Source organism: Phascolarctos cinereus, unplaced genomic scaffold (genome assembly GCF_003287225.1).
Source record: "Phascolarctos cinereus isolate Bilbo 61053 unplaced genomic scaffold, phaCin_HiC Scaffold_1;HRSCAF=81, whole genome shotgun sequence".
Taxonomy (NCBI): domain Eukaryota; kingdom Metazoa; phylum Chordata; class Mammalia; order Diprotodontia; family Phascolarctidae; genus Phascolarctos; species Phascolarctos cinereus.
In genome coordinates, this window is record NW_027555514.1 from 19686260 (window position 1) to 19697986 (window position 11727).

Below are 11727 nucleotides of genomic sequence, written 5' to 3' on the forward strand. Positions count from 1 at the left end.
TTTTGCCGTCAGGATGAATCAGGTGGAAGCAGTGTTAGCTAGCACAGTCACAGAGAGTTTCAAGTGTCACTTAAAGGGATGCGTTTCAAAAATCCTCTCCGGTGCAGATTATGAGTAATTACGTGGTGCTAATGTAAGATCTCCATGGTAATCAGGCTGCTTTCCTCTCGCCTAGGAAAGGGAAGGGCTACGCCTAGTCTGAGGATCTACCCTGCAGAAACAAGACGATGGCTCTTGGAGAAGGGGACCCTTCTAAAAGACTCAGAGAGGGTGAACCAAGGTGACTTCTAGATGGCAAAAGCTGCAGGTGTTGGCCGAGTCCAGGGAATAAGCTGAAAACGGCCCCAAAGGGATTCTTCTGCTGTCCGTAGAGTTCTAGAACCACCTGACCTAGTTTAGAAGTTGGAAAGCTCTAAAAGGCATATATAGAAGACCCACGTAAATGTGTCAATATGGCTCTGGGCCCCTGTGACCACCAGAATGGGCCACACTGCAGGGAATTTGAGGGGATGTGAGAAGGATCCAGGACTTACTTGAGGGGGGAGGGGGGTCAGGACTGCCCCTCTCCCTTCAGGAAACAATGCTGCTGTCCTCCCCAAAGTCTAAAGAAAAGATGAATCTAGCAGATACCGGAGTTATCTAATTAATTAATAGGTTTTTAATAAGATATAACTAGATTTTAATTGTTCTAATATTAGACTCCCTAGGGGATCCAGTACTTGGTTAGTGATCCAGTGACCAAAGAGGAAGCTGAAGTTGCTGCATATCTTATCTCTCGCATTAGAATGGGAGATCCCTTAGGGCTGGGATACTACAGATTCACTTTCTTCGCCTCCTTGGTGCTTAACACAGCCCGCATAACCCAAAGGCAGGAACTGAACCCAGAACTTCCTTACTTAGAAGTCATTTCTGTCTTCCCTAGAACCAGCTAGCTACCTTTCGATCTGAGGCTTATCCCGCTTGGTTCTTGGTGACAGTGGGGGCAGAACAATGGTAGAATCTGAGGTAGATTTAGACTTGAGGTAAAGGGAAACCTCCTGACGGCTGAAGCCCCCCGGCATTGGAACGTGCAGCCTCCTCCCTGGAGGCCTTCAGCGGGGCCTGCCTGACCATTCCTAGGGATGCTCCAGGAGGATTCTTAGCCACATAGGGCTTGGATTAGAAGGCCTCTCAGGTTCCTTTTGGCTTAATTGGATTGTGTGCTTAACCTCAGCGTTCTGCCAATACATTACATTTCTATATGTGGCCATCTCTGTCTTGGCTGGTATGAAAAGACTTAAGACCAATATATCTTAAAGGGTATAATTACAAAAACACCTGTGTTAACAATTCCTTGGGTAGAGTGAAATCTGGCTCCTCCATGTAACTATAGCTTTTTAAAGTGTATTATTATTTGTAACAGAGATACTACTGTTAATCTTCATTTCCACCGGGGTGTCACATGCAATTCACATATCGTGCAGCTCAATGGATATATGCAGTGTGAATTCAAATAACATAACCACTTCAGGCGATTTGTTATTCATACTGATTGGGACCTAACTATTTAATAAAAAGAGAGTCTGCAGCTGTCCTCTTAGCTCAAGAGTTCCCACTTGGAGGAGTCACTTCATGCCAAAAATTCAACTCTTTTAGAAATGGAAAAGTATGGGAGGTATGAAATCCATCCTCCATTAAAGTCTCAAGTGCTTCATGGTGGCACAGGGGTGGCTCTGGGGCCTCAAAGGCCATGGCAGCAGAGCAATAAGGCCTCACTGGTATTCCCAAGCTACAGCGGCTTCCAGTGATGAGCTAGAGGCCACGGCCTCTGAGGCCCCACCTAGCTAAATGTGGAGTCTTCACTAATTTGTCCAAGGGCAATGAAATCCTTAATGACCTGCTATTGAACTACAGAGAGTTTGCAATCTAAGTCTGTAGAGGGGGCTTCTGTACCCGCAAAATTTCATCTCTTTGGAGTATTGGAGTAAGCAACAACCACGCCATTTTTTGTGCCTTCGTCAACATCTGCCACAAAGCCCAGAGTGGAATGTGCAGCTGGTTTGCTGACAGTAATGACTGATCACAAAAATACCCTCTCCGTTTTAACAGCCCCTTGTGACTCATCAGCCATCAGCATTCAGAATGCTCAGCCGGGCAAAGCCTGTGTCTCCCAGAGCATTGTCCACATTGCTGGCTCTCACTCATTTACAACTTCATGCAAGAAGAATTTTGTTAAGTGCTTACCAAGTGCCAGGCACTATGCTGGGCATTATGGATACAATGACAAATATAAATAAACAAACAAACAAACAAATAAATAAATAAATAAACAAAACATTCCCTGTCATTTTTCAATCAATTAATCAACAAACATTTATTCTATTGGAGAGAGAATGTACCCAGGAAAGTGAATATAAAATAAATTCAAAGCAGGAAAAAGAGATTTTGGGGTGGTTCTCCATTGACTAGGAGGAGCAGAACGGGCTAAGCTGATAGATACATCAGTCATTTTGTTTGAAAGTAAACCTCTATGGGGAGGTGATTCCAAGGAATTTTTCCCCTACTCAGGCATCTCTCCAGGTATTAGGTTTTTCTTACTTTTTCCATGGTTCCTTTCTTTCCTCCCTCCTCTCCCCTTTCCTTCTTGCCAACCTCTTAAGTCTTTCTGTACTAAGAGCTCATTCCTGCAGACAGCTGAGGTTCCCAGGAGATCCCATCTTCCACCTTGTCTGTATTATCTCTGATCAGCCACAGGGCCTGAAGTGAAGGAAAAAACATTCTGTAATACACTTCCATGATGCACTTCCATGATAATATCCCTCCTGACCGTAGTCCCCTGCCTGGCCACGGTGGAAGTCTTTGAGCTGGGGAAAGCAAGGCCAGGAGGGGAAGAGGAGGAAAGAGAGAAAGAACAGGAAGGAGGAAGGAAGAGAGGGAGGGAAGGAGGCAAAGAAGGAAGGAAAAAGGGAGGGAGAGAGGGAAGAGAAGGAAAAAAGGGAAGGGAGGGAGGAGTACTGAATCCTACTCCTAACAGAAAGAACAGAACAAAGAGAGGGAAGCGGCTCATTTCCCTGCTATCCGCCAAACCCCTCTCTAGTCCCTCTTGGACGCTGTTTACCAAATTAAGCCTCCTCAAATGCCCCTTGCACTCCCTCCCTCCCCGGGTTAAAAACCCACAAGGTCTCCCAACATCTCAAACTGAACTTATCCAAAAAAGAAGTCATTCTTTTTGCCTCAAATCCCCTCCTCTCCCACACACCCCCACTTCTGTGGAGGGCACCCTCACCCTTCTGCTGACCCAGCTGGTTGTCCTGAAAGCCTGCCTTCTTCCCCTCCCCCATCCAGTCCATTACTAGCTTTACCCATTCTGCCTCCACATGGTGGCACAGCTCACACCTTGTATCTTACATCCTTCTATCTCTGTACTTACACTTCCCAAGTTCAGGCTCTCCTCACCTCTTGCCTAGAGTACTGAAACAAGTCCTTTGTGATTTCCCAGTTTCCAGTATCTCCATTCTCCAATCCACCCTGTACAGAGCTGCCAAAGTAATGTTGCCAAAGCACAGGTCTGAACAGGTAACTCCCCAGCTCAGTAAGCTCAGTGGCTCCCTATGGCCTCCAGGATAAAATGCTGGGTGTTTAAAGCCCTTCACAACTGACTCCAGCCTGTCCTTCTAGACTCACTTCCCATCACACACTCTACCTCCCAGACTCTTCTCCGAACTCAGCTGGCCCTCATGCCTGGAATGCACTCACTCCTCACCTCCACCTCTTGGGATCCTTAGTTTTATTCAAGGCTCAGCTCAGGTATAACTTCATAGAAACATGTACTAATCACCTTAGTTTTTAGTACTAACCCTCAAATTATCTCATAACTACTTTCCGTGCACTCCTGGGTACAGAGCTGGGTAGCATAGTGGCTAGAGCATCAGGCCTGGAGTCAGGAAGACCAGAGAGTTCAAATTTGGCCTCAGACACTTACTAGCTGTATGACCCTGAGAAAGTCACTTAACCTCTTAACGTTAAGCTTCAGTTTCTTCATCTGTAAGATGGGTATAATAATAGCACCTATGTCTCAGGGATGTTGTATGGATCAAAAGAAGTAAGAATTGTAAAGAGTTTAGGACGGCGCCTGGCACATCGTAGGCACTATGTAAATGTTAGATATTATTATAATTATTATTTTTACTGACATCAGAATCACTTTATAAACCTTAAAACACTATAAAAATGTGAAATATCATCTTCCCTGTTAGCTCATTTTGTTGATTCCTTCCCCTTTTCATCTCTCCTGTGTTTTAATAAAGGAGAGAGGGTGGGAAGGAAGGAAGGAAAGAAAGGAAAGAAGGAAGAAAAGAATGGAGGTAGGGAAGGAGGAAGGAAGGGGGTCAGAGAGTAAGGAAGGGAGGGAAGAAGGCAAAGGGAGGAAGGAAGAGTAGGAGGGAAGGAGGCAAAGAAGGAAGGAAGGTGAAAAAGGAGGGAGAGAGAGAAGGAAAGGAAAGAAGGGAGGAAGGGAAGGGAGAGAAGGAGGAAGGAATATTGAATTCTAATTTAGTTTCCTCATGTGCTCTTGCAGTGAAAGGGCCTCTTGGGGCTTTAGACATTTCCACAGACTGAACCTGTCCTATCTTACCTTTAACTACATCTCTACCATCTATATATGGCTATTTGTAGAAGCAGCATTCCATGGTGGACCTGGGTTCAAATCCTGCTTCTGACCACTGGTTAACTGTGTGATCAATTGGTAAGAATGAGCCTATTTCCCCATCTGTAAAATGGGTGTCTTCTGATTCTGGCTGTGTGATCCTGGGCAAGTCACTTAACCTCTATTTGCCTCATTTCCCTCAACTGCCAAATGAGGACAAGAATGCCTTTAGCCCCTGTCCCTGCCTGGGTTACTGAGGGGACCAGAGGAGATGTTGAACGCAAAGCACTTTGTAAAATAAATGTCAGCATCCTTAAGGTCCTAAAGAGCCTGGGGCTGGGGGAGCCTGCCCACCTTGTTTTCTCCCCCCACCTCCAACACAGGCTGGCTGGCACTAGAGGTGCCTAATAAATACCGCTCCTGAAAGTGATGGTCCTCAAAGCACGCTAGGACACTGTCAGACAAATGAAATCATGCGGGACTGGGTTTTTATGCCTTCCTAATGGCCATAAGAAGAAATTGATTTCCTCCATAATAAACCATGAGCTTTCCCCCTTCTCTTCAATTCTGTTTTATTTCCTCAATTTTCATTCTGGAAAGTCTATGCATTGTATTTACAGGACTTTTTTTTTAAGATATGGGAGCCAAAATTTACAGCAGCAGTAAAATGACTTCAGCGCCCAGATATTGCTTGCCGAGTCGAGTTGGAAAAGACCAGTCCATCATTTGGACACTTTGGAAGCATCCCTCTAACCTACCCAACACTCCACAGCTTCCCCTTGGGTATCTGCTGACTGGACCCTTCCAGTTCTAATAAAGTCCTTCCCGAGCAGGGGCCAAATCATTAATAGCTTGGATTTCCCTTCCCCCAACCCCATCTCCCCAGCACATCTCATATTGCAGAGTTGTGTTCCTTCATTGGTTTCACAAGAGGCAACATTATCATGGTGGTTAGAACCCTCAGTCCTCTTGGAATCAGTACAATCTGCATTCAGACCTTGCCTCTGACACATACTAGGTGGGTGACCCATGAAGTTGATGGATGAATAGTTGTCATGACCAACTTTGACCCTGGGCAAGAGGTAAGGACATACATTTCTCCTTTGGTAAAGGGGAACTACTGGTATGAAATATTGCAAACGTGGTCAGTCACTGCCGCCGTATTGGTTTGTCTTGCATAATGGGCTTTCTTTATAGCAAGAGAGCTCTACTGATGCTGAGGAGAAAGTTTGGGTTTTTTTCCTGGAGATGACTATGAATCATTATCACCGCCATCATGACCATCATCACTATAACTAACATTTTTATAGTACCTACTCTGTGCCAGGCACTATGCTAAACACTTTATAAATATTACCTCATTTGAGTCTAACAACAATCCTGGGAAGTCGGTGCTATTAGAAACTGAGACAAGTAAAAGTTAAATGACTTCCCCAGGGTCATATAGTTAGCAAAAAAAAAAAGTAATTAAAAAAACTTATTTCAAACAAGTAAACAAAAAAGTTCTAGATGGGGAGAGGATTTGTCTACATAGCAACCCAATAGACTCCCAATCTGTCCCTGCTTATACACAATCATGGTTTATAACTAGTCTTGATATTTAATAATAACAAAATTAGAAATCAAAATGTGCCTGTGTCACTCACACCCACTGGGTGACTTTCTGGTCCATAGGACCTCAGATAACAATTCACTAACTAACCTCTTTAGGACTCAGCTGACCCATCCCCAAAATCAGTGTAGTCTAGTTTCATATGGAAAACCAATGAATGTGTGTAGAATTAAGGGATGCTCAGTTTCAGGCCTGATGAAGTGGCCTAGATTTGGAGTCAGAAGACTGGGGCTCAAATCTCAGCTCTGCCTCTGACTAGAGGGGTGACTTTGGGCTGGCCACTGCAAATCTTTAAGCCTCAGTTTTTTCATCCGTAAAGCAAGAGGTGGAACCTGACGGCTTCTAAGTTCCTTTGCAGCTGGAGAACTCAGATGTAACCTAAGCGACATCAGTAATATAAGGTCCCTTGCTTGGCATGTACAAACTTGCCACTACATTATTATTGCTGTTATGATTAGAATACCAACAGCTCTTGGGAGCACCCAATGAATTTGACAGGCATACGAAGAATAATTTCATTTGCTTCAGTTATTCCACAGGGAGTCAACTGATATAACAGACGGGTAATGAAACAAAAGAGACCCTCAGTGGGTTGCCAGCCCCAGGGCTGACTGGCAGCAGAACCTATGCCCCTAATTAACTGAGATGCAATTCCAGAGGCTGCAATGATCTTCCAAGAATATTCAGTAAACAGTCCAAGGCTTTCACTAAGTGCCTACTATGTGTGGCTTTAAATTCAAAGACTTTTAGCTCTGTTCATTTAGGAGGGACATAGGGAGAAAAACTCTGAGACAGACAGAACTGAAGGGACTCACATTATTAAATTTAAAAAAAAACTTGCTGGAAATCAAGCAGCATCACAGAATATAGCAGGTAGAGAAGCTATATCCAAGTGTCTGAAAAAGTAAGAGACCCACACTGAGGGGTTCAGGGTCATGGCCTGTGCTACATTAGATGTCCCATGCTGGTTTCTGTGGCATGTCTGGATATGTGCCCATCTCCAATAGTTACTAACTCTGTGACTCTAATTATTTCTCTGAATTTTAGTTTCTTCATCTGTGAAATGGGAATAACAACAACACCTTCATAGGATCGTTGGGGTGATTAGATGAGATCGGAAAGCCCTTTGCAAACTTTAAAGCCCTATTGAAATGCTAGCTATGATTATTGTATTGTTCCACCCGCTTCCCAGGGTTGTGGAAATCAAATCTGATGACGTCCTAAAAGCCCAGTGAAAACCTTAAAGGACTACATTAATGTCAACTCTTCTTAGACCTAGTCATTGCTGGGAGGCCTGTGACAACCCAAACAGATTGAAAGTGGAGCCCACCATTTCATTAAGTAGAAGGCATCCCATGGCTCCCCTCTATTTATTGTTCATATTAGAAAACACTTAATTTTATCTTACATGTCTAAAGTACAGGGGGAAAAAATGAATGGCCCTTTGATGCTTCTTGCAAGTTTCATTTGCTGTTGTTATGTGCTTTCAGTAAGGAGGGTAGGTTATGATCTTCCCAGCCCCTTTTAGTGGGTGCTGGGATGTCTTGGTTATCCTGACAAGTTAACTTCTACATTACAGACTCAGGTCATTATATTTCATTGTCCTCCCATTTTGTGAGCATTAAGCTGACTTACATGGCTGAGGATTTACTTGATCCCCAGTTATTTGCTTTTTTCTTTTCCTTTGCAGGTTATTCTTCCCTGTAGGGATTAAGAAAACACCACTGAGAATGAAAATGTCCCTTAATTAATTATGCCCATTTTTCACTTCTCCCAATTCATGCACGTTATTCCTCCTGTCTCTGTAAAACATCTCAAAGCTGGCGGGTTCTTATTTTTTCCCCCAGTTTATTAGCCCCTTATTTGCTTCTTGATTTGATAGAAACTACCCTAAAATGCCAGCATGCACCAGAGGGTTTTTATATGTGAGCCTCATCTATGAAAATAAAAATCTTGTAAATGATTAAATAAGTCATCCTAAATAAACTCCTTTCTCTAGACCAGGAAGGAATTAGCAATGGATGTTGGGAGACATAGAACTGGAAAATTCAGAGGTATACAGGAGGGAGTTTGAGACAGCTCTTGGCCAGTTCTTTCAGCACTTTGTACCCTGGAGATTAAAAAGAGTCATTAACTGTTTTGCAATTTGAGAAATAACACTCATCAATCATCTGACTATCTTCTAATTAATGAAGTCACAAATATGGGCATGTCATGTGGCTGGCTGCTGCTGTGAGATGGGCATAGGATATCTGAGGAGGAGGAGGAGGCCCTGATGGGGTCCATGGCACAGGTAGGTAGGAAACCTTTTGTTGACATGGTGGAAAGCTACTTGTACCTTGATATCTCACCTGATTTGTGATCTCCAACAGAATGTAAGCACATTGAGGGCAGGGACCATTTGGTTTCTGTCTTTGTATTACCAACACCAAGCATAATGACATATATGAAATAGGTAAAACTTGGACCATATAACCACTTAATGCATTTTTATTATTATCCGGAGTTCCATTCCTCCTGCCACCATTTGCTATAGTCAACCTATCAATACATTAAAAGATTGTGTTTAAAAAAAAACTTATCTGTCATCTGATGGCTCACCTTCCCATCCTTTTTATCTACTTGGCTACCTACCCAGGTGATCTCAACACCCACCTGCCTCTTTCCACCTAAGGACCTGGAGTTCCATAGAGGGTCTTCCAAAGTCTAGGCCCCAGTCACTAAAGAAGTTAATTCACTCGTCATTGGAGCTCCCACCTAAGATGAAACCCAGTTGATTGATGACTGAGTATATTTTTGCTCCTCCCTTTTTTTCCAAGAAGAACAATGATATCACAGGGTGACATCTTGACTTGTGAGTGAAGTGGATTTAAGTGAGCACAAAGTCATCAGCCTCACTCTTTCTTTCAGAGACATCAAAATCCAGTGGCGAGATGAAAGTCAAGATGACTGTTGATGGCCCTGGATGCAGTAGATTACCTTGGCATCTTCCATGATGTCTGATCAATCTCTAAGGGCTTCACAGAGCCTGCATTAGCTGCCTTCATGGCCTTTGGAACAAATTGTTCTCATGCATCCATTCTGCCAGGGAAGTCTTCATATACTTGGGGGAGACACTCCCTAACTCACCAATGAGTTGGGGGGGGGTGTTAGTTTCCCTCAGCCTGCTTTAGCCCGTCTGCCAAGACAGTTCACCAGGCTGTGCCTGCTCAGCTAGCCCTCACATCAGAACTCCCTAAATACCCGATACACCCTCACCCACCTCAGTCTAGCTGGTCTAGATACCAGACCATGCTTTGACTTTATGTCCCACCCATCCCCACCCTATCCCTGTCTCCTCTTCATTTTGCGGGAGAGGAAACTGAAGATCAGAAAATTTAAAAGATTTGCCTAAAGTCCAGCATAGTAAGAAGCAGAGTCAGTACTTGGCCCAGACGGTATGTCTTAGAGTAGCTAGATCTGTCTCTGCCCCTGCCCTTGGTGAGGGGGGCGGAGAAGCACAGCAAGCTGCCCCTGTGGAGATTTCTTGGGAGAACAGAAGAGATCAAAGACAGGCTTAATACCTTCAAGTGGCAGCATCCAATGATACCAAAGCTGATGTAGCTGGAAAAAGTACATTTGCTACATTTTCAGTGCCAGCCCTGGGGAAATGACAGTTATATAGAGATTCTGAAGAGGGTAAGTCCTTGGGAATAAACAAATAAACTACATGAGTTTTCTTGGGAGGGGCCCCTGGTTACTATCAATATCCCAGAGGTAAAAGTGTAGGGAGCACATTAGCCAAGGAGAAAACTTCTTTTAACACAAACAACCATTTTAGTTTCCATATATTTAGAACTAGAAAGAAGGTGAGTTTTTTTTTCCAAAGCATTTTTGTGGTGTGAAAGTCTTTTTTTTCCCCTAGTATAAATAATGTGCTCCTACTCCATCTGAGTTGAAAATCCCTTTTCTAATCTCCTTTCTGATGGAGAAATGATAGAGTGGATTTGTAGAGAAACATGTGCTTCTCTGCCAACTGCCCTGGTGGGTGGGGCCCTGCAGGGAAGGCATGGATAGGACCTCTCCAAGAGGCATATTTTTGTTCTTGGAGTTATATCAGTGTCCTTTGTTTTTCTATCACCTTCACTTGTGAGAACACATCACTCCTCTCTCCTATGCAGTGACCAAGCTCTTGTAACAAAGAACAGAAAAGAAAGAAGATGGGGACAGTTAAGCAAAGCCAACTCAAATCAACAGAAGCTCACCCCAATACTCATTGTTCTCCACTTTCACAAAGAAGGGAGGGAGGTGTATTTTTTTTCAGCCCTTTTCAGGGGCCTAGTTTGGTTATACTAATCACATAGCATTCAGAGACCACAGGGTCATGCAGTGGCACAGTACATTGAACTCTGGACCTGGAGTCAGTATAGACCTGGGATCAAATCCAACCTCAGACACTTACTAGCTTTGTGACTCTGGGCAAGTCCTTTCATGACTGTATGCCTCATTTTCCCCAACTGTAAAATGGAGGTACTAACAGTGCTACCTTGGGAATTATTATGAGGATTAAATAAGATAATATTTGTAAAGTGATTTGCTAACTCCAAACCCTGAAGAGCTACGTAAATGTTACCATGCTTCTCTCTCTCTCTCTCTCTCTCTCTCTCTCTCTCTATATATATATATATATATATATACATATATATATGTATATATATACGTATATATGTATATATATATACATATATATATACATATACACACACACGTGCACACACACATACATACATACATACATACATATGTATGTGTGTATGTATATAGGGAGGCAATTGGGGTTAAGTGACTTGCTCAGAGTCACACAGCTACTAAGAGTTATGTGTCTGAGGCTGGATTTGAACTCAGGTCCTCCTGACTCCAGGGCCAGTCCTCTATGCACTGCACCACCTAGCTGCTCCTTACATTTATCTTTTCTTGAAGAATAGTAACTTTCCATTACTTTCATATACTAGCCCTTTTCTGGCTGATGGACATCTTACTTTGTTTCCAGTTCACTATTGTGACACACATTTACTTGGCTGAATATGGGATCTCTCTTTCTCTTCTTGATCTTCTTAAGACAAAGATCTAGCCATGGGATCTCTAGTTCCAAGGGAGGGAAATTTTTAGGTACTTTTTAAAAATCATAAGTCCAAGTTGCTTTCCAGAATGGTGGACCAATTCATGGCTCCAGCAACCGTGTCTTACCACAGCTTTTCCAACACTGACTACTTCTGTCTTTTGTCATCTTTGCCAATTTCCAGGGCATGAGGCAAAACTCCTGAGTCATTTACCTTTTTCTTTTAATTCATAATTTGGAACAACTTTTTGTGTAATTCAAGAAAGACTTGGGGGGGGAAATCAGAATGGACTCAATGGTGAAAATCATTATTATCAATGGTAATTAAGAAATTTTGTCCCTCAAACACCTAATATTAAATAGCTCAGAACTCTCTGCAACCCCAGTAACAGA